We start from the raw sequence: 22614 nt of genomic DNA, 5'->3' as shown, positions 1-22614 counted from the left end.
AGTAGGAAAGAAGATCTAATGCAGTGTTGTAGAATGTTCGCATGTATTTTTTTACAAAAGAATAAATATATATTAATTTATGCTTGCAAATGCATTTGAATATCTTTAGAACGATACACAAGCAACTGTTAATAAAGATTGACTCTTGGAAAGCAAACTACAAGTGATGGGTCTGGGGTGGCAAAATAACAAAAGATAAATTTGTAAAATTCCCCATATATTTGAAAATATTGAAACATACTTATAGATCATTCACATGTCAAAGAAAAAATGATAGTAAAAATTTTAAAATACTAAAAACTGAATGATAATAAAAATACTACCTACAATGTCCTGTAGGATACAGTTAAAATGGTTTTTTAAGGGAAATTTATTAATTTAAATACTTGTTTTAGACAAGTAGAAAGGTTGAAAATTAGTAAGCTATGTGTTCAAGAAATGAGGAAAAGAACTTTAGAAAACAAAACAAATGGAAAGAAGTAAAAAAAGATAAACACCACTCAAGAAAAGGTAAATGAAGATACAAAAGAGAGACTCCATAAAATTAAAAATTCTGTTTCATAAATAGAGAAGTTTCTGCTGAGATTGAGAAGAAAAAAAAGGAGAGAAAAAACAAATAAGCAATATTATTAGCACCACACTCTAACCAACTGAGCTAATGGGCCAGCTGCAGGAACTTGCCTAACAAATAAGCAATACTAGACATGACAGGGACATAATCAAAGATAAGGCAAAGATTTTTTAAATGTGTCAATTTAGGTCAGTCATTTAAAAACTTAAGTGAAATGGACAAATTTCTTAAAAAATATAACTTATCAAAATTTATTCAAAACCAGAGAATCTGAGTTGTCTTATAGCTACTAAAGAAACATAATCAATATTTGAAAATCTTCCCACAAAGGAAATATTACTCTCACTTATACCAGGCTTGTAAAGAAGAGATTATTCCAATCCTTAAAGCTGTCTCAGAGAACAGAAAAAATGGACTATGATGTAATTCATTCTATGAGATTAACATAACCTTGATATCAAACCTGGATATCAAAACCAAGGAAGGACAGTACATTAAAGAAACATTATGGGCCAATTTCAATCAAAAACAGCACAAAATTCAAATAAAATGCAAATAAACTCTATTTTAAAAAGATCATGTATCATATTATCCAAAAATGCAAGAGTAGTTAAATATTAGAAAATAATAATATAATTCACTACAGCAACAGATTAAAATGGAAAAAAACCATGATCATCTCAGAAAAAGCAGCAAACAATACTCCTAGTATTGAAAAAATGAGAAGTTACCCTAAAAACTCAGGAACAAGATAAGGAACCCATTTTACTCCTATTCAATATTATATTGGATTTCCTAACAAGTGCCATAAGACAAGAAAAGGAAGTAACAAAGAACAAAGATGGGGAAAAGCGGTAAAAGATAGATGTACTGGAATAGTCCATTCATAAAGATATGATTGTCTACATGGAAAGTACCAAGAAATCTACAGGCAAATGATTAGTAATAACTAACATAGCTCAGCAACATAGCTGAAGAGAAGACCGATACACACACAATCAAATAAATTTCTAAGCTTTGGTAACAAACAGAAAATATAATTTTGAGGAAAAAATGCAGTTTACCAGAACAATAAAAAATATAAGCTATAGTTAATGAAAGTTATATAAGACCTATACGGAATATATTCTAAAACTTTATTGATGAACATTAAATAATACTCATTACAGAAATAATTGATGAAGGATGTTCACAGGAAGACTCTATTGTAAAGTTTGTTGCCAGTTCTCCCCATTGATCTATAAAGTCAGTGTAATTCCAAATCCTAATGGATTTTTTCCCCAAAAAACTGATAAACTGATTGTAAAACTTGTATAGATAAATAAAGGTCAAAATATAACAAAGATTCTTGGAGAAGAATAAAGTAGGAAGACTTACCCTATCCGATTTGAAGATTTTAATTATAAAATTACAATGAACAGAGTTTGGTACTGATGCTGCCAATAGACAATTGGATTGATATAATAGCAGAGATTCTGGAAACAGACCCACACATATATGGACATAATATATAACAGAAGTGGTTTTGTATAGACTATGGAAAGGAAGGATTAGTTAATAAGTGGTGCTTGGACAATATAGAGAGAAAAATGAAATTGGATTCCTACCTCACACAATACATAAGAAGTCAATTCTAGACATGTTAAAGACTGATGTGAAAACTGATATTTTTAAACATCTAAAAAAATAGCAGATAATTAGGATAATATCTTTATGTCTTTGGGGTAGAAAAGAATTTCTTAAACAAAACACATGAAGAAAAGCTTATCCATACCTGAAAAGATTGACAAATTTGACCATATTAAAATTAACGATTTATGTTCTTCAAAAGACCCCACAAAAGAATATGTAGACAAGCCACAAACAAATGGTATATATTTGCAACATGTATAACTAGTGGTGTGCTGGTAAATGTTTAAAAACTAGCTTTTCTGGGGGGGAACGCCATTATTTGTAGGGTTTGATAATTTCCATGGAGGAAATACTTCCACCAGGGCCTAATTCAAGGTATCAACATGACATCGCTAAGCAGAGTTAGAGGATTAGTTCTAGAATGTATAAAGGACTCCTGTATATCAGTAATTAAACAGCAAATAATGCCGTAGAAAAATGGGTAAAGGGCATGAACAGTCTTTTTGCAGAAGAGGAAATATACAAGAATAGAAATATAAAAAAATTCTCCATCTTCACTAGTAATCATATAAAGTTTAATTAATAAGAACCACATTATACTCTTCAAATTGGGCTAAAATTAAGGAATATCACTATACTAAGTAATTGCAAAGACTTGGATCAAGGGGAACTCTTTTAGGAAGTTAAATATTGGTGTGAGTATAAATTATCACAACCACTGTGGAATAGAATTTGGTATTATCTTATAAAGTTGAACATTTGAATACTCTATAGTCCAGCCATCTGTACTCTTAGGTATATATTGTAGAGGAATTCTTGCATACATGCACCAGAAAATATAAACATGAACATTCATAGTGGTATTTTTTTTGTAATAGTAAAAACCAAAAACAAAACAAAACAAAAAATCCAATCTAAGAGTAGCAGTCAGGGTTTGTTTACAGAAGCAGAACCACTAAGGAAAATAAACACAATAAGGGATTTATTACGGGGATTTGGCTGTATGCAATACTGAGACTGGTTATACTGTCTATTAGGCTGTTGTTCCCATGTCTAGTGCTGGAGCTAAAGTCCACAAGACAGGTAGTCAGGATATGAAGTGGAGGAAGCAATGACCAACGGGAACCCATAAAGATGGACTAGAGTCTGCATTAATCTCGCAGCACTTCTAACCCTCCAGTGCCCGGCATGGAATCAAAAACACGCCCAACCCAAGAGCTGGAGAAGCTGAAGCAGAATATCTGAAAGGAGTTGGAGGAGTTCTGGGCCTGCCCAGACCTCCTCAATGTAAGGAAATATGGCCGCCCCTTCACTTCCGTCTTCTGTATTGGGTATAAAATGTCTCTTGTCTTTTTTAAAATTGTTTTTTATTGGGGAATATTGGGGAACAGTGTGTTTCTCCAGGGGCCATCAGCTCCAAGTCGTTCTTCAATCTAGCTGTGGAGGGCGCAGCTCAGCTCCAAGTCCACTTGCCGTTTTTAGTCTTTAGTTGCAGGGGAGAAGCCCACCATCCCGTGGGGGGATTGAACCGGCAACCTTGTTGTTGAGAGCTTGCGCTCGAACCAACTGAGCCATCAAGCCGCCCCCGTCTCTCGTCTTTTCACATGAGAAAGCCTAAGAGGCCCAGAGAAGTGAAGTGACTTGTAATCTGGGAGCCTATTTTTAAGAAAGATCTGTACGCATCTGAAACTCTTCCCAAGAGAGTCCATGTCAGTGTTTTGGATCTGGGTGCATGTTATTCCTCCTCTCCAAGAGGAGGAATACCTTCCTGACCCAGATACTGTGACTGTTGCCTCTGATGATATCACATTAGTTGGCTTAGGTAGCTTTGCAATAATAAATCAATTTCCATGATTATTCTCCAAAGGAAGTTCCTCATGCCACTGCGAATAGATATCATGTTAGGACTGATTTCCTCCTAAATCTTTATAATATAATCTTATCTAAATTTGAGCATTGCATCCAAATGTTCATTTTACTTAAATGTGAATTGCTGGCTTTGAGCTAAGGCCAAGTTCTCAATTCTCTATCCAAATCTAGTATAAAATTATCCATGGTTACTCTGTGCCTACTAATCTAGGGGGTGAAAAATACATTCTTTGGGCGGAAGATAAGTAAGTTTCTAACCTTCATTTCTCTATTTTTGGCTACTCATCCAGAATGAAGTTTAAATCCATTACCAAAAACAGCACTAGAATTAAAATTATTTAAGGGAGAGAATGATAAGTCTTTGTCAATGCATTTATTTTGAGCAATAATAATACAACAAAGTTCCAATACTGGGAGTTCTCATCAAGAACTAATCTTATCAAGAACTAATCTCATCAAGAACATTATAGCAACATGTAGCTTACACTTTTTCTGCCTATGTATCTAAAAACATTGGGCCAAGAGTAATTAACTGGAGTTTATTGAAATTTTTTATTAGATGTTTTGCTGTGGTTTTAGATTCTGAATAACAAATACTTTAGTTTAAATCATTTCAGTGGGTGAAAAATCTAGTTTTATCAAATAACAAATTGGAAGGCAGTGATTTAAATTTAAAACTTTTTCTTTGCAAAACTATTTGTCATAAAAATCTTTAAATGGTGATTTCCACTACTGACTTTAAAATATAATTTAATTCACCAAACTATGATTCATAGTCCACTTTTTCAGGAATGCGCCTTTTAAAGAAGTGAGATGTATCAGTACTTCTTTCATTTCTATTTAAGTCACTCTTTCTATTCTTTTTTGCTACTTTACTTTGACTCTATTTCTAAGATAGTTCACAACAAAATGCCCCCACCACCCATATTTTTAAACATTGTACTTATTGGGTTATATTTTGATATGGTTATTATTCAGAGACCTCAAAAGAGAGACAGGCAGACTCAAAAGAGAGACCTGCAAGGGGGTGGGTCATTAAAACCACCAATCAATTAAGCACGAGACAGTTCCACATACAGACAATAATAGTCTGCTTTTTTTTCTCTTCCTTTACTCTTTTGGGTTTAGACTTGAAGAGTTAAGGTGTTTAGATATGTGCACTGCGCTGTGGTATCTGCCACAAATTGTGTTCTCAGGGAAGCAGCTCTGAGGCAGAAAATAGGGAAGAGGAAGTTTATAAGGAAGTACTCTTGGGATCAAACCAGTCTACTTTCCCCGCTTAGGCCAATATTAAAGGAGAGAACAGTGCCTTCCACCCCAGGCCAAAAAGAAGATGAATCAAAAGGGATGTACGATCCAGCTATTTCTCTCTATGTGGTGATTCTCCATCCAGTGCCGTTTTGGAGAATGTGTCTATTTTAATTAAGGAAGGCCACTTTTTTTTTTTTTTTTTTTTATCGAGTGTCAGTGAATGTTTGTGGCTGAATATTTTTTAAATTTTGGAATTTCAATTATAATATTTATTATCAGTGAACAATTTAGAATAATACAGCTTTTATTGAAATAAAAACACTATTTCAGACACTCTTAAGAATTAAAAAATTGTTGTTTTCTGCTTTTTGGAAAATATGATAAATTTTCTTTTCAAAGTTTCCATTTGTTGTTGTCTTTATGTAGCTTCACAGGGCTCCCCATGCACTCTGCATCCCTTCCCAAAATTCTGTTCTTGCTATTAGCTACATAGAGATGTTTAGCAACAAAGAAATATCTAAGCAGGACCCACCCAGCTTTTATATCCTGCATGGCTGAACTTTAATGAAAGTTTGAGTTTTTCCAAAAGTCTGGTCTCCACAACCAGGGAGAAAAACAGTTGGAAAAAAATGTTTTGAGCATGTGAACCATGTAATTTCATTTGAACTAAGGAATTCCAAAAATACTTCCTTATTGAAAGGGCAGTTATGTTTTTGTCGGAACTTGTTATGGAGAAGGATAAGTACTAGTTTTTTATTCCCTTCCTTTTTCTCATAAACATAAAAATAAAAATTAAATACTGTCTGAGTGGTTGGGTAAGAAAATAGTATGGAGCGGGTAAGTTGAACCACAAGGTGGGCCTGCCATAGAATCCACTCCTTCCTTTGGAGATTTATCTACACTTCTGGGACCTATCGAGTGCCACTCAGCTTGAAACAATCCTCTCCCCTGCTGATGATAATTCAGGGCTCCATCTGGCCTCGTCTTCTAGACTAGTTGGATGGAGACCCAGAGGTTTCATCAGTTCCGCTCACTGATGCCAGTTTAAATACTGCACCAGTAGCAAGACGGAAACTTCTGGGTTCCTGCTGGGCAACCTAGTCAAGCAGAACATTTTTAGGTTCTATTCAGTTTTATGTCCTCTGTGAGGGGATCAGTTATTAGTAATAATATTAATAACTAGCATTTTGGGGAATATGTACTATGTGCTAGTCGCAATACTTTGTACTTTTACGTGAATTACATTATTCAACTCCCATTACCATCCTTTATGGAACTTGAAGCTTAGAGAAGTTAAGAACACAGATTTTGAAAACACTCAAGTTTGTCTCCAGAACCTTTGATCTTCTTCCCTGTTGTGAGCCAGGACTTTTGATAATGGGTCTCAGACACCAGTGTAGCCAATGCTGTTGGTGCCCTCCCCATGTCTCCTGTGGCTTCACCACTACCAGAGCTGCACCACCTTGCAATGTCTTTCTCTGGTGGCTAGGGGTCCAACTGTGAGCATGGAGGCAGGGTGTGTGGCGACTTAATGCCTCTTAGGAGCAGCCCCTAACTAATGATTGATTAGAGTTGGTGTATAAACCTCCAGTTCGCTCACTTCCCAGGCAGAATAACTAAGAGGCACATGTTCTGCACTGATTCCCAGAATTCTCCAGAGGGGTCCATCCCCATAGGGCCAACATGCTTGATAACACTCCCTTTATTAGCTGTCTTCCTTTTCTTCTCTTACATCCCTCACGGCACTTTCTGAGATCACCACCAAAATAAACTGTATGTGCATTTTTTGTCTCAAGGTCGGCTTTTGGAAAAACTCAAATGAAGACAAAGAATAAAAGAAAGGTGGGTCTATGAAAGAGAACACTGGTGAAGGAGGTGCTGCATTGCTGGAAGGGAGAACACGGGGGGTTCAATCTGTAGAATGTGGCTTCTCATAGTTTTCTGTTCTTGAAGATTCTCTGTGAGACAGGAGAGAAAGGTTTTGGAGTATTACTGAATTTTGACACACTGGATAGTTCTTTGACTGCTTGGATGGATGGAGCTTCTTTTCGAAGTTCTCTTTGCTCCATTCTTTTTTTAATAAGAAGAGAACCCAGGAAATGCAACCATTAATAAGTGAAATAATGAAAGAAGATAGAAATGCCAACATGTTCTCAATAGAACATTAAGGAAGCGATCATAAGTAAATGAAAGACAAACTGTATCTATCTAATTTTGGAGGATTTGTAATTTACCCATATGGCCTGAATATAATAATGCTATGTACCATGTTTCATACTAACTAAAACTGAATTAGGATCTTTCACCAACTTTACTACACTCAAAGGATAGTTTCTCAACTTGTGACTCTATGGCCTCTTTTGATTAACTGGACTTCCAGTGGTGCCTAGTATATTTTCAGGGAATAACATGGGCTTTGGGGAAACTCTTCCTTTGTTAAGGTTAATGGCATTGTAAAGGGTTAACTATTGTGTTCACACATTTTAATTCCTTGATTGTCTTTGATTTCATATACTCAACTCCATATCTGCATTAACTGAGTTTTGCCTGAGACTACACATCTTTAAAATTTCCTATATGGTGATAATATAGTCTGAATAAGTTTGTTTTGAAACTTTCGCTTGGGGATATTAGTGCTTTCCGGATGAACAAACTTAGAAATGCCCATTATTTTTATAAAATCTGTAGATTAAGAGACGATTAAAAACCTTAAGTCCATATTTCTTCTAGCCACAAGAGGGAACTGTACGAGCAATAGAAGGATATTTCGAGATAATCTTTAGAGGTTATCAGCACCCATTCCACATTCCTTGAATCTTGAAGTATGCTGGTGGGCTTGCCTCATTTTAGCCAAACAGTATTTTCACCAGAGATCTGAGTTACAGAGCTGAATAATACCTCTGCTTTTTACCACAGGTTAACAGGTGAACTGGTTTTTATCCGCTTGATCATGGAAGGATATGGACTTAATAACAAAGTATATAGAGGCAATGGCCAGCTTCCCTTTCTAATCCACACACCCGGCTGATTTAAACCCATGTGCTTCCCCCAACCTGGTCAAGGTAAAAACGTGGAGGGAGCTCTTGCCATCCTTGTCAGTGTCCTTGCTCTTACTATAGAGGAATTCTAAAACAGCCTCTGAGAACAAAGTGCTTGCTTGGAGTTGGGGAAGTACGGTTGAGGAAAGAAGTTGGGACACTATGCTCCCTTCTTCAGGGTCCTGCAGAAGATTTCCCTCTGATGGGATGTGGCTAATCCAAAATATGCTAAGGGCCTGGATTACTCTGAGCTCATAGATTCCAGCATTAAAAAATAAAAAGAAAAGTCTGATAAGATAGGTATTATTATCATCTCCACTCTATAGATGAGGAAGAGTTAAGGGGAGCTTAGAGGGCTAGCAGGGCAACAAGGTAATAAGCATGGGCCAGGTAGGGCATCAGCATAAGCTCTACTCACTCAGGAGGTTGCTATCGAATGACCTAAGGTCACTTCAAGGTCTTATCTGATCTCTATAGAAGAGTTGTTATATTTCTCAGATAGCTCTTTCTTTAGGAAATCAAGAAAATCCCGATTTGCTGAAGGAGGAATCATGTCCACACTTCCTAGGAATCCAGTGCACTATCTGACTTGTTTATATGCTGATAGAATTGGGAGATTTAGTAGGGCGAGCCAGGCCACATATAAAAAGAGTACAAACAGAGGGCACTTTTAGCTTATTTACTCCTAGTCAACTCTTTATCAACCTTATTAATATGCTTGAAAATCATCACGGTATGTGTTTAAAATGCTAATTCTTGGGCCACACCATCAAGGAATTCTGATTCAGGAAGCCTGGAACTAGGCCAAGGAATCTGAATTTTAAATGTATTGCCAGGTAATTCTGATGCAGGTGGGGGTAGACCACATTTTGGGAAAACTAATCTCAATAACAAATTAACATAATTTTTTAAAACAGCACTTATTATTTTTCTGATTATAAAAGAAAAAATTAGAAAATGCTAAGAATAAAAAAGAAAATAAAAACCATTCATAATTATATTATTTTGAGACGACAATTGCAAATATTTTGATGGTTGTCTCTCTAATACATTTTTTAAAAACATGCAGCCACTTTTCCATACCTCTTTTCAGGTATTTATAATCAAGCACATTGAATATTCAGTTACATAGATATGTTCCTTTTATATTAATGCTGAAATGGTTTTTGTAAAATGATGTCTATGTTTGAAACATATGTAAATTTACTCTATGAAATCCACTTATATTTTTGTTGGGATAAGAGATTGGACTAGATAATATTTGATGCCCATTCTGACTAGGAGGTCATACTTGTAAGTTTCTTGCAATTCTTTGAGGATAAGGATTAACTATGGTCAAACTTGATGGAGAATATAAAATTACATCATCTAAAACTTAAACTCAAAGTTTTGCTCTTGAGCTTTATCTTTTGGTGCATACCTCCTGACATGACATTGTACCAAAGGTAATATAACATTTCTTCAGAAGTGACATACAAATGGCTAAGTATGTGAAAAGATGTTCAACATCACTAATAATCAGAGATATGCAAATCTAAACCACAATGAGATATCATCTCATATCCAAGAAGATAGCTAGTATAAAAAAAACCTCAGATCATAACTGTTGGTGAAGACAGAAAGAAATTGGAACCTTTGTGCACTATTGGTAAGATTACAGAATTGTGTAACCTCTATGGAAAATAGTAGGGAGGTTCCTCAAAAAATTAAAAATAGAACTGTCATATAATCCAGCAATCCCACTTCTGGGTATATATCCAAAAGAACTGATAGCAGGGACTTGAACAGTTATTTGTATACCAATGTTCACAGCAGCATTATTCACAATAGCCAAAAGATGGAAGCAACCCAAGTGTCCATAAATGAATGAATGGATAAACAAAATGTGGTATACATATTATTCAGCCTTAAAAAGGAAGGAAATCCCATCACAACCCTGAGGTCATTATACTGAGATAGCCAAAAAATTAAAAATAGAACTGTATACAGTACTTGTCACAAAAGACAAATACTGTATGGCCTCATTTATATGAGGTAACTAAAGTAGTCAAATTCACAGAAAAGGAAATGGTATATTAAAAAGGTATTAAAAAGGTATATAAAAAGGTATATTAAAAAGTCAGAAAGTGCACTGGATTCCTAGGAAGTGTGGGCATGACCCTCCTTCAGCAAATCTGGATTCTCTTGATTTCCTAATGGAAGAGCTATCTGAGGGATGCAATAACACTTCTACAGACCTCAAATAAGACCAAGGGTAGAATACTTGTCAGAGACTGGGAGAGAGGGAAAAGAGAAGTTATTGTTTAATGGATAGAGTTTGAGTTTTGCAAGATGGAAAAGTTCTGTTGATCTCTTTCATAAGAATGTGGATATACTTATGTTACTGAAACTGCACACTTAAAAATGGTTAAGATGGTATATTTTATGTTTTGTGTTTACCACAATAGAATATAAACCATAAAAAGGTAATAATAAAAAGAATAGTGTTGCTCTTTTATAATATTTTGGACTGTTACAAAATATAACAGTTAATATTAAGGTTTGGTTTTATAAAAATTTTTATGGAACCTGGTAATTTCTAGAACTGTACTTGGGGTTTATAAACATAGTAGAAAACACAAGAGTAACAGATGAGAATAGGACAGAAGCCAAAACTATTATATACCGGAATAATTTGTTACAGCTAGGCACTAAATTTGACTCTAAACTCACCAATAAAAATAGGAGATAAAGGGATAGTGCAATGAATATGAATTTTTGTCCAAATTAATGAAGGTACAATGTGTGACAATTAAGTTCACAAACTTGCTGCAGCAATGTTGCTAACGTTTTTTGATATCAGAGGGATTATTCATTATGAATTTGTACCAACCGGACAAACAGTTAACTTGGTTACCTATTTGGAAGTTCTGAAAAGGCTGTGTGAAAAAGTTAGACGACCTGAACTTTGCCAACAATTCATGACTTTTGCATCAAGACAATGCACCAGATCACCCAGTACTATGTTTTTGACCAGTAGACAAATAACTGTATTGTAACACCCTCCCTACTCACCTGATCTGGCCCCCAATCACTTATTTGTTCACCAAAAGATAAACAAAATATTGAAAGGAAAACGTTTTGATGACATTCGGGACATCAGGGGTAATACAATTGCTCTGACGGCCATTCCAGAAAAAGAGTTCCAATATTGCTTTGAAGTGTGGACTATGTGCTGGCATTGGTGCATAGCTTCCCAAGGGGAGTACTTCGAAGGTGACCAGTGATATTCAGCAATGAGGTATGTAGCACTTTTTCTAGGATGAGTTCGTGAACTTAATTGTCAGATGTATATCTGTCTGAATAAAGAGGGAGAAGGAGGACAAGGAGAGGGAAATGGAGGTGGAGGTGGAGAGAGATACCTGATTAGAATTATGATGAACTCGATTTTTTTCAAAATGGCGGCATGAGGTGAGCCTCTGTAAACCTCCCCTGGAATTTACAACTAATCGAACAACAATAACTCCACAGAGGACTCCCTGCACAGCAGACAGGCAAGACAAAGAGGCCCACTACTGAATTCACCTAAAGGTGAGCGAATGGCACGAGCGGGGGAGGAGAGAAGGGAGAAGTGCAGAGACGGGGCCGCGGACACAGGACGCAGACCTAGCTCAGTGCTCTGAGCTCGCTGCATCCCGGAACTACCGCAGCTGCGGGAGAGGGAAGGACTCGGACTGCTAGGGCTCCGCTTATGGCCCACAGGGCTGAGGGGGCAGCATATAACACGGCTGAACCCAATGCTCATGGCAGTGACCTCGGAGAAAAGACTGAGGGAAGAAGTCTGAAAATGGTGGTTTAAGCCCTCACTGCCGAGCAGAGAACGGAAACCTTAGGCACTGAGACTAGCCGCCCCCTCCCTACCCTCCCAGAGCTCACCCCGCCCCCACCTGCCAGGTGCTAGAAGCAGAACAGTAGCAGTGTCAGATCAAAAGAACAGAATATTTGCTGTTCTGAGAACTGTGGACCGCAGACACAGATTCCCAGCCCAACTAGTTCCGGCAAAGGGAAGGGAGCTGTGGAAGCAGGACCAGCTGCGGTGGTGGTCGCCATTGCTCTGGGCCACCTCTCACAACTCACCCCACCCCTGGCCCCACCTATCTGGGCGGATCCCTGCAGGAGTACACAGAACTGCTGAAACATATGGGCTCTAAATCTGGTGCAGGAAGAGCTTTGGAACTTCAAACGCTCTCTGCATACCCACTAGGACACTGCGCCCTGTGAACCAGGCGAACTATTAACAGAGGAGAAGCCCGCCTCCCAGGGAATCCCCCCATTGTGTGAGAAGCTGGAATAGTGCAGAGAAAACATAGCACCGTGTAAGAGAGAAAAAAAAGGCTGCAGTCGGAGAGAAAATAAAACATTCTACCAACAAGTACTGGAAAACAAAAGAAAGACCTCTTCCTGTCAACCCGTTGCGGAAGCCACTCCTGTAGATGTCTAGGAAGAGAAGTAATAAATCAGTAATTGCCATGAATAACCAAGGCAACAAGACAGCTCAGAAAGAAAGTGAAAAGTCTCCAGGAAAGGAACTTAAAGATATGGAAATATGTGACCTAAATGACAGAGAATTCAAGATTGCAGTTCTTAAAAAACTCAATGAGATGCAAGAAAACACAGAAAGGCAATTTAATGAACTCAGAAACATAATCAAAGAACAACATGAGCATTTTACGAAACAGATTGAAATTTTTAAAAAGAACCAAATAGAATTTCTGGACATTAAGAACTCAATAGAAGAAATTAAGAATGAAATAACCAGCTTAGGTAGTAGAGTTGACCAGATGGAGGAAAGAATCAATGACATCGAAGATAGAAACCAGGAAATTACACAGATGGAAGAAGAAAGAGACTTGAGACTGAAAAGAAATAAAAGAACTCTACAAGAACTTTCTGACTCCATCAGAAAGAGCAATATAAGAAAAATGGGCATACCAGAAGGAGAAGAAAGAGAGAAGGGAACAGAGAATATATTCAAACAAATTGTTGATGAGAACTTCCCAAACATGTGAACAGAACTGGATCCTCGAATCCAAGACGCAAATAGAACACCTAATTACCTCAATTCCAACAGGCCTTCTCCAAGGCACATTGTATTGAAGCTGTCTAAAATCAATGAAAAAGAAAGAATCCTCAAGGCAGCCAGGGAAAAGAAGACGGTAACCTACAAAGGAAAGCCCAGTAGATTATCATCAGATTTTTCAGCAGAAACTCTACAAGCCAGGAGGGAGTGGAACCAAATATTCAAACTATTGAAAGAAATTATGAGCCAAGAATAATATATCCAGCAAAGATATCCTTTAGCTATGAAGGAGGAATAAAGACCTTTCCAGACATACAGAAGCTGAGGGAGTTTTCTAATACAAGACCTGCACTACAAGAAATACTAAAGGAGGCTATTCAACCACCATCAACAGGGACAATTTGTGGAAACCAAAACATAAAAAGGGGGAAAGTGAAGGCCTGAACTGGAATATGGGAATGGAGAAAGTAAATGTGCTGAAGAAAATGGAATACTCTAAATATCAAACTTTCTTTTACATAAACTTAAGGGTAACCACTCAAAAAAAATCCAGAACTGAAATATATACTGTAATAAAAGAAGAAACAGAGGGAAACATCATAGAATACCACCACACAGCAATGATGGACAAGAACAAAAAGGCAAAGAAACAATGGAGAACAGCCTTACCAGAAAACTAAAGATAGAATGACAGGAAATCCTCACATATTAATAATCACCCTAATGTGAATGGACTGAACTCACCAATAAAAAGGCACAGAGTAGCAGATTGGATCAAAAAACTAAACCTAACCATATGCTGTCTCCAAGAGACACATCTCAGCTACACGGACAAGCATAGACTCAAAGTGAAAGGGTGGAAATTGACACTCCAAGCAAATGGTACCCAGAGAAAATCAGGTGTAGCCATAATGATATCAGATGAAAAAGACTTCAGGGTGAAAAAGATAACAAGAGACAAAGATGGACATTTCATAATGGTAAAGGGGACTATACAACAAAAAGACATGTCGGTCATCAATATTTATGCCCCCAATCAGTGAGCACCGAAATATACCAAGCAACTACTAACAGAACTAAAGGGAGAAACTGACCAAAACACAATACTAGGAGACTTAAATACATCATTGACAGCTATGGATAGATCATCCAAACAGAAAATAAATAACGAAATAGCAGCCCTAAATGACACATTAGATGAAATGGACATAATTGACATATATAGAACACTTCATCCTAAAAGATCAGACTATACATTCTTTCGTAGTGTACATGGAACATTCTCAAAGATAAACCATATATTGGTACATAAAATCAGATTGAAATCATACCAAGTATATTCTCTGATCACAAGGCTTTGAAATTGGATATCAACTGCAAAAAGAAAGCAGGAAAAAACACAAATACATGGAGATTACACAACATACTTTTAAAGAATGACTGGGTCAAAGAAGAAATTAGAGGAGAGATCAAAAGATACCGAGAAACAATGACAATGAAAATACATCTACCAAAATTTTTGGGATGCAGCGAAAGCAGTTTTAAGAGGGAAATTTATATCATTACAGGCCTATCTCAAGAAACAAGAAAAATCCCAAATAAATAACCTCATGTTACACCTTAAAGAACTAGAAAAAGAAGAACAAGTGAAACCCAAGGTCAGCAGAAGAAAGGACATTACAAAAATCAGAGCAGAACTAAATGAAATAGAGAACAAAAAGACAATAGAAAAAATCAATGTGACAAAGAACTGGTTCTTTGAAAAGATTAACAAAATTGACAAACCCTTGGCTAGACCCACTAAGGTAAAAAGAGAGAAGACACTAATTAACAAAATCAGAAATTAAAAAGGCGAAATTATCATGGACACCACAGAAATACAAAGGATCATCCAAGAATACTATGAAGGACTATATGCCACCAAATTCAATAACCTAGAAGAAATGGACAAGTTCTTAGAAACATATAGCCTTCCAAGGCTGAATCATGAAGAACTGGAAAATCTAAACAGACCAATCACCAATAACGAAATTGAATCAGTCATACAAAACGTTCCCAAAAGCAAAAGTCCGGGACCAGATGGCTTCACTAGTGAATTCTACCAAACCTTCAAAGAGGATCTAATACCAATCCTACTCAAACTCTTTCAAAAAATTGAAGAAAAGACAGTACTCCCTAACTCATTTTATGAGGCCAACATTACCCTGATACCAAAACCTGGTAAGGACAACACAAAAAAAGAAAACTACAGACTAATATCTCTGATGAATACAGATGCAAAAATCCTAAACAAAATTCTAGCAAATCTAATACAACAATGCATTGAAAAGATTATTGATCACAACCAAGTGGGGCACAAGGGCGGTTCAACATCCCAAATCCATCAATGTGATACATCACATAAACAAAATAAAGGACAGAAATCATATGATTATATCAATTGATGCAGAAAAAGCATTTGACAAGATACAACATCCATTTACGATTATAACACTTAATAAAATAGGTATAGAAGGAAAATACCTTAACATAATAAAGGCCATATATGACAAGCTAATCTCATAATTAAAGGTGAAAAACTGAAGCCCTTTGCTCTACGTTCAGGAACATGACAGGGCTGTCCCCTATCACCTCTGCTTTTCAACATCGTGTTTGAAGTCCTTGCCAGAGCAATCGAGCAAGAGAAAGAAATAAAAGGCATCCAAATTGGGAATGAAGAAGTTAAATTGTCACTCTTTGCAGATGACATGATGCTATATAGAGAAAACCCTAAAGACTCCACCAAAAAGCTATTAGAAACAATCAACGAATACAGTAAAGTTGCCGGCTACAAAATCAACGTACAAAAGTCCATTGCATTCCTATGTACTAACAATGAAATCTCAGAAAAAGAAATAAATAAAAAACAATTCTTTTTGCAATTGCAGCAAAAAGAATAAAATACCTAGGCATAAACTTAACCAAGGATGTGAAGGACCTATCTATATGCTGAAAACTATAAGACATTTTTTAAAGAAATTGAAGACACAAAGAAATGGAAAGACATTCCATGCTCATGGATTGGAAGAATCAACATAGTTAAAATGGCATATTACCCAAAGCAATATACAGATTTAATGCAATCCCCATCAAAATCCCAATGGTATTTTTTAAAGAAATAGAACAAAAAATCATCAGATTTGTTTGGAACCACAAAAGACCCCGAATAGCCAAAGCAATCTTAAGAAAAAAGAACAATACTGGATGTGTCACACTCCCAGACTTTAGCTTGTACTACAGGGCTACAAGAATCAAAACAGCATGGTATTGGCAGAAAAACAGATACATAAACCAATGGAATAGAACTGAGAACCCAGAAATAAACACATAAATATGGACAGATAATTTTTGACAAAGAAGCTAAAAACATACAATGGAGGAAAGACAGCCTCTTCAATAAATGGTGCTGGGAGAATTGGATAGCCACGTGCAAAAGAATGAAACTGGACTGCTATCTGTCACCATGTACCAAAATTAATTCAAAATGGATCAAAGACTTAAGCATAAGACCTGACACAATAAACTGCATAGAAGAAAACATGGGTACTAAACTTATGAACCTTGGGTTCAAAGAGCATTTTATGAATTTAACTCCAAAGGCAATGGAAGTAAAAGCTGAAATAAACAAATGGGACTATATGAAACTTAAAAGCTTCTGCACAGCAAAAGAAACCATCGACAAAACACAGAGGCAACCAACTGAATGGGAGAAGGTTTTTGCAAACAGTGCCTCTGATAAGGGGCTAATATCCAAAATATACAAGGAACTCATGAAACTCAACAATAAAACAAACAACGCAATTGAAAAATGGGCAGACGACCTGAAGAGACATTTCTCCAGAGGACATACAAATGGCAAATAGACATATGAAAAAATGCTCAACGTCACTAATCATCAGAGAAATGCAAATAAAAACCACAATGAGATATCACCTCACCCCAGTCAGAATGGCTTTCATCAACAAGACAAATAGTAACAAGAGTGGGAGAGGCTGTGGAGAAAAAGGAACCCTCATACACTGTTGGTGGGAATGCAGACTGGTGCAGCCGCTATGGAAGGCAGTGTGGAGGTTCCTCAAAAAATTACGAATAGAATTACCCTATGACCCAGCAATCCCTCTCCTGGGTATCCACCCAAAAAATTTGAAAACAATTATACATAAAGACACGTGTGCTCCAATGTTCATTGCAGCTTTGTTTACAGTGGCCAAGACATGGAAACAACCAAAATGTCCTTCGATAGATGAATGGATAAAGAAGTCGTGGTATATGTACACAATGGAATAGTATTCGGCCGTAAGAAAAGATGATATAGAAACATTTGTGACAACATGGATGGATCTTGAGAGTATGATGCTAAGCGAAATAAGTCAGACAGAAAAAGCAGAGAACCACATGATTTCACTGATACGTGGTATATAAACCAAAACCAACAAAAGAACAAGACAAACAAATAAGAAACAAAAACTCATAGACACAGACAATAGTTTAGTGGTTACCAGAGGGTAAGGGGGTGGGGGGTGGGAGATGAAGGTAAGGGGGATCAAATATATGGTGATGGAAGGAAAACTGACTGGGTGGTGAACACACAATGGGATTTATAGATGATGTAATACAGAATTGCACACCTGAAATCTATGTAATTTTACTAACAATTGTCACCCCAATAAATTAAAAAAAAATTGTGATGAACTCTTTACTGTGTCACATAATGGGGTTTAACAATTTCTGTTTCCAACTCCTTTTGCTATTATAATAAAGAATACACACACAAAACTCAGATATGACATTTTTTATTCTGGAAAATTCGTTCAGACATGATTAACCAGAACAACTGCAATCGGGTGTCTTTTCAATGATTCTTCTTTTTAATTTCTAAAAAGACAAAAGTGAAAGAATAGTGAGTCTTTTCCCATTTTGCTTGATTAGGAGCAATAGGCTTTCTCACTTTGTTTTCTAGTTTGTGTACACGCTGCAGCCCAGAGAGTCTCATTTGCATCCATTAAGACTTATTAATAATAAGCCATTCTGCCTTCATGATTGTTTCTAAGTAATATTTAACACTATCTACTGTGAGAAAGATTGTGGACAAGGTAGACTGGTTGGTCACATACGTATGACTAGAGTTACTGAGATGTTCGTTTTAATTTCAATGTTTACACTTTTTATTACTGAAAATTTCAAGCATATACAAAAGGAGGGCAAATAACACAATGAATTCCCAAGTACCCATCACTTAGCTTAAAAAATTATCAACTCGTGGCCAATCTTGTGTCATGTATATTTCCACCTTCTCCATTTACTCCCAGATTATTCTGAAGCAAAACGCAGACACATCACTAAGCTAAAATATTCATTACCAATCTTCAGAGGGGATAAATGATAATCAAGAGTCTAGCAAGTTCCATTAAGAATGTGTTTTGTTTTTAAATACATTGTTTTAAACGTATGTATATATATATGTGTGTATATATGTAAATATATGTGTATATATGTATGTGTGTGTGTGTATGAAGAATAAGGACTTTTTCAGTGGTCGCTTAACATGTATGGTAGTGTGGTAGCCACACACACACACACACAGTCTAGCCCAGTAGGAAATAAATCAGTTGTATGTAATAAAAGTGCAATAAGGTTGAATGTTAAAAGTGTATTAAAGAGTCATAAACTAAAGCAGTATTATCTTCAGTATTATCATAGGCTCTTACGGAGGTCCCCAAATACTGGGAGTGCTGTGCTTGGAACCAAATTCTGGTCCTGGTTTTGTGCGGTCATCAGAAGTCTGTGAATGTGTGAAGTACAAAGGGCCTACTTTTAGTCTGGTGACTCAGGGTGCCTTTCCTCCTAATCCTCTCATTAGTCTTGGGACTGTGCCTGAAATTCCACATTATTACATGACTCCCTTTGATTTGCCAGCACTGCAGGCCCACTTAAAGCAGGACAAGTAGGGCATTATCAATCATTAGAAATGTAACTCTGTTTTACATAACTTTTTCCCTCATTTCAAAAGTAACATGAGCTCATTAGAGACAATTTGGAAAATTCAAGAAAAGCCCAAAAAAGTACATAAAAAGCACCTATAATCGGGTGAAAACCAGTGTTTTCATTCATATATACTTTTTTCATGAACATAGGATATTTTACATACTGTCTTTAATCTGCTTTCATTACTTCACAGTATATAGTGAACATACTTCTATTGGATTAAATATTCTGTCCCAACACAATTTATTTTTGCACAATATTCCATTGTAAGGAAGGGCTATAATTAATGTCTTTTAGGGGCCATTTAGGTTATTTCCTTTTAGCTATACCTTTGTGGGGTGCATAAAGCTAAAACTCTGTACATATCAGTGTTTATTTCCTTAGAAAATAATCATAGGAAAGAAATAGTTGGGGTCAAGGATATGAACATTTTTAAGATCTTTTTTAAAAATATGCCAACTACCCTTTAGAAAATTTGCAGCAAATTATCGTCCCACCAACAGTTTATAAATGTACCTGAGTCTACACCCTTACCAATATTTCTTATAATAAAGTCTTTTAGTTTGATAGATGAAAACATGCATCTATTGTTTTATCAGCTTAATCTTAGCTCAGAATAGACTTCAATAAGTTTGACTAGAGAGAGAGATGGTGGTGGGGTAGGGGAAGGAAGAGAAGCAAGATCCAGGACATGGGAGTTGCTAATGTGTTTCACAAAATAAAGTTGGAATATGATACTTCAAAGTTGAAAAATCTAGTCCATAAGGTTTCTATCACAATAGGGAACTCATAGTAAGGGATTGTGAAGAGTCAGATATTTCACTTTTTTCCCCCAAAAGGCCCAGAGGATCTCCTCCCTCTCATTGAAGCAAGCAACCAAATGACTCAGTTCAATCCAGTCTAAAGATCAATGGGTTTACAGAAGGGCAAGTTCTTTTTAAGCCACGTGACTTTAGGCTTCTCCACCACTCTGGCTGTTTCCTGATTAAGAAAATGAGAACATCACACCTACTTTGAAGATTTAGTGTGGAATTAAATCAAGTCATACATTTGAAAATATTTTGTAAACCATATGTCCTGCGGGGCTGCCTGAGGGGCCTCTGGTCCCACTCCCCACATAAGAACGCAGGATATGGCTAGGCCAAAAAGGAACACCCACGGAGCCATAGATAGGGGAGTCACACCACTATATTGTCTCTGGCGGGTGAGACCCACGCAGTAGTAGCCACACGATCCACAGTCCACCATTCACTTCTCTGCCTGCCAATCAGCCAACCAACCAACGCAGCCCTGCAGTTACATCAGTAGCCAATTGGCTAACCGGTTACAGCTGATGGCCAACCAATCACAGTTGATGGTCACTCACTACCGGAGCCAGCACCTCCCCACCAGAGGCTGAGAGCTTGGAAACTGCTCTCTGGGACTCTGTCCCCACACCATAACTGCTACAAAAGAGTGTGGCAGGGGAATTCAATTCTAAAGTTAGCAAGTTAAAACTGAGTGCAATAAAAATTACTTAGAAGTTCCTTGAACTGTGCATGAGTGCAGAAAGATGCTCACACTTAGAAGGTTGAGAACAAAGACCCTCTGATGAAGAGCTGGGACAATTGCCAGTGGAATTGCTGTAATGTGACTTATTTTTGTTTCCTCTCTCTTTCTGCCAAGTGCCTAATTGAATCTGAGTAGGTTAGAAGAAAATATGATGCAACTGTTATTCTTCTACAATTTTATATTGGTAAGTCAAGAAACATCTCTGGGCCTCTATGTCTAATGGTGTAGTTCAGCTAGATCAGGGTTTTATCCAATATTATATTTGACAAACATTTTCAGAGTTTACTATTCTTACTGTGTCCCAGGCTGCTGTGCTGGATGGCGGAAGGAAACACCAGGAGACACTGACCGCAAGAGGCTAGTGAGTGGCGAGGCAGTTTCAGCTTTGATTTGCGGAATCCTGGGTTCTTTGATCACCTTTTGGAGAATGCAGTGAATGTTTAGAAAAATTATGGAAAGTTACATATTTTATGAATACCAACTACAATTCTACATCTGGTATGTGTTAAAGTACTTTGTTTCCTTTTTTGCTGTTTATGTTGCTGCTTTTTAAATGTGAGTTAACATTGTTTTTTTAACCTGGGCTAACTCAAATTCATTTTTTAATTGAAAAATATAAACATATGGAAACAGTCAAATTGTACAAAAAAGGTAGACAATGAAAAGCAAATCTTTTATTCCAGACCCCTCTCCCTTCACACTCTATCCCCACTAAGTTGTCCTCCTATTCAGAGGTAATCATTGGGTCAATATTTAAAAAGAAACTGTTGTTAAAATAATCCCTAGGGTCCAAAGGTTAACCAATGAACTACAAAATCTCTACAGTCCGTCCCAGCTCTAAAATTAAGTCCAGGTCTTTTCTGGCACATACCCTATAGAAGGTGCAAAACAGCCAGCCTAACCTTGTCTAACATTATGACTGGCAAAAGGACATTTGAATGCAAACTGAATTCAAAAATACATACTCGATTTAGAACTCCTAAAGGGCAGAGGACATGGACTCAGGCCCTTTCGCGGTAGGTTCTTTATTTAAGGATAGAAAAAAGGCCCTCTCCAGGATGTAAACTCCATGAGGGCAGGAACTTCGCCACCACCTTTCACTGCAGACCTTGGCATGCAAAAGGGACTCACTGGGCCAAGGACCGCAAAGCTCAGCACAGAGGTCTCGGACAAGAGCCCACGGTGGGAACCCAAGCAGGGAGCGGCACATGATTCCCCTCTCCGCCACCTCCGCGTTGCCGCGCTGGGGTGCCCTCATTAGGGATCTCACCCACCCACCAGGGAAGTCAATTTGGCTAGGCTAGGGGACGGGCACGTTCCGCAGGCCGAGTCGCCTCGCAGCCGCGTCCCGCCTGGCTCTGCCCACTTGCCTCCGAGTCTCAGGCGATCGTCCCGCCCTCCCAGTCGTGCACATGCGCGCCCGGATTACCAGTGGGAGGCGCAGAGAGGGACAAAAGCGCATGCGTATTGACGATGCGCGGCGGCCGCCCGGGAAGATTAGGGCGGGGCTTCAGAAACCTGAGCGAGGGGGAAGGGAGAAGTCTCCAGCGCGACAGCCTTCCCACGCGGCGCGGAGTGGTGACGCCGCGCGGCCCGAGAAGGGGCGGGCCCGGGGCGGG

The 22614-nt window shown here is 37.5% G+C and overlaps 1 long non-coding RNA gene across 1 annotated transcript; it reads right to left on the bottom strand.

Moving 5' to 3' along the window:
• Positions 1-18238: 18238 nt before the first annotated feature.
• LOC308505277 lies at positions 18239-22386 on the bottom strand. The gene is made up of 3 exons (XR_013994504.1): positions 21961-22386; positions 21291-21412; positions 18239-18334 (listed from the first exon to the last, which is right to left on the bottom strand). It is a non-coding gene; the product is annotated as an uncharacterized lncRNA (long non-coding RNA).
• Positions 22387-22614: the final 228 nt, after the last annotated feature.

Source organism: Rhinolophus hipposideros (assembly GCF_964194185.1).
Source record: "Rhinolophus hipposideros genome assembly, chromosome: 11".
Lineage (NCBI taxonomy): Eukaryota > Metazoa > Chordata > Mammalia > Chiroptera > Rhinolophidae > Rhinolophus > Rhinolophus hipposideros.
The sequence above is the reverse complement of the archived record's forward strand: the minus strand, read 5'-3'. Positions and strand labels throughout refer to the sequence as shown.